At 31.3% G+C, this 2,007-nt stretch overlaps 1 long non-coding RNA gene across 1 annotated transcript in view; it reads right to left on the bottom strand.

The window, feature by feature from the left end:
* LOC136796983 (uncharacterized) overlaps positions 1–1,984 on the bottom strand; it is a 16,016-nt gene extending 14,032 nt beyond the window's left edge. Inside the window, exons 1-2 of the long non-coding RNA XR_010844777.1 lie at positions 1,611–1,984; positions 64–1,534 (exon numbers count right to left, since the gene is read on the bottom strand). This is a non-coding gene — a long non-coding RNA (uncharacterized lncRNA). The remainder of the gene's footprint in view (positions 1–63; positions 1,535–1,610) is intronic.
* Between the last annotated feature and the right edge of the window lie 23 nt (positions 1,985–2,007).

Below are 2,007 nucleotides of genomic sequence, written 5' to 3'. Positions count from 1 at the left end.
TATATATCATCTACTTCTAAAAAATTTAACTTAGAAGAAAAAAAAAATAAATATTTACGATACCTTATTGACAAATTTTTTGTGATGCTTGTAGTTCTGAATTAATAATGGTATGGAATGCAATATTGTTTCATTATTGCTTCTATATTTAAGATAAATATCAAAAAATATTGGTTCTCCCCTTCCAAGAAGCTCTTTTGCATTCACAGTGCATGTAATTGAGTACTCAGATGCAAATCTAATTTTTTCTGGAAATTCTTGCAAAGGACATAGATTTATGGATTTTAAACCAAGTTCTTGGCCGATCCAAGTTCCATTGATGTTCCATTTATTGACTATTATAGTCAAATGGCTTTCCTGCAAGGAAATGCCTATCATTCTTACACTGTATGAAATTAGAAAGTTATTAATGTGCTTAAAAACTACAAATCTATTTACATGCAAATTAATCTATCAAATGTACAGAATGTATTGTATTGAGCAGTTAACTTCAACAATCTTTCAGATAGACTATAACTCCTTTGGCTCCCTTAAATTATTCTTAGTTTATACTCAAATGCTGAACAATCAGACCAATTCCAGCAACTCTATTGTTAATTCATATTCAGTACTCTACTTACTAACTTCTAAGAGAATGATGACATGAACAGTGGTGTAATAGTAAATTATCCTGTGTGGGAACGCCTACCATATTTTGAGAATTAAATAACATCGGGTGATCCAGAATGCCCGCACCCCTTTACAAGGGGATTTCTGAAGTGTTCACCGATTTTTAGCCTTAAAGTCAGTGTGTGTTTATTTGACAACTGTTGAAACCCATTTAGCCATTGTTGAGTTATAACTTGGAATAAAAACACGGGTTATCTTTTAATACATAGGATTTTTGGAAAAAGCAGAGTGCACCATTCCCACACGTTCACACCCCACTACACCACTGGGCATAAACTGACGTATAGTGATTTATAAATGTCCCACTATTCCTTGGTATGAGTGACAGAGAGATGTAAGCATTCCAACATGTTAGAAAATGAATGCTTCAGCTATTTCATTTACACATTGATTGTCAGGGTCGTAGCATATATGGTGCTGTTTCGCACCCTGTGTGTTGGGGCAGTAGCACATACTGCTCATGTTATTTCATTATCAAAGGGCTCTCTCTGTTCACTCAATAGCCAATCAGTGAGTCCTTAACCTTCATATTAGCAATTTTACTTTAAGTTAACAACATTTTTAAAGATAAGCATTACCATTAGATCAAAACCAAAGGACTTTACTGGTAAGAACAATGTTTTTATCAAATATTTGGTGTGGTGCGCACATCACACAACTTCCATTTACCACCTTACTTTGAGTTGAATTTAATCTTTCCTCATTTCCGAACAGATATTTTTATTAATTATTTTTTATATATGATTGTTTGAGAGTGGTTTAGTTTATTATCAATTTACACAATTTTGATCCTCTTTTTCTCTCAACTCTTATTCTTTAAAATTATCCAACGTTTCGGCCCTCAGGCCATTCTCAAGGATACAACCTACAAAACATTTTTTTGTTTTTATATAACAATTACATTATTTCCTTCAACTACATACTGATTTCTTTGGCCATACCTTCAATATTGATGTCATTTCTTTTTAAAAACCCAAAATTGCAGGCTAATTGCTCTTGTCACATCTTTAAAATAAATTAATCATTAAAATAATATCATAATCACTTCATAAAATTTTGTTTTTAAATATATAGGAAGATGGTCAGGGTTGCGGTCAAAAGTGAAACAAAAATAGTTTACAACTATTTTATTTTCCAACGTTTCACCCCACTTTGCAGGGCTTCATCAGGGCTAAAAAGATACAAAATGAAACTATGTTAAGATAAAATGATAGAAATAAAAATAAAAAGATACAATGAAAAGAATAAAAAACAAGTAACAAAGGCAAGAGTAAAAGTTTCATATAAAAATACGTAAAATATAAAGCTAAAAAAGTACAGGAAATGTATATAAAACAA

This window comes from Halyomorpha halys, unplaced genomic scaffold (assembly GCF_000696795.3).
Source record: "Halyomorpha halys isolate HHAL.00 unplaced genomic scaffold, Hhal_1.1 Scaffold2568.1, whole genome shotgun sequence".
Taxonomy (NCBI): Eukaryota; Metazoa; Arthropoda; class Insecta; order Hemiptera; family Pentatomidae; genus Halyomorpha; species Halyomorpha halys.
This window is presented reverse-complemented; position numbering and strand designations above follow the sequence as displayed.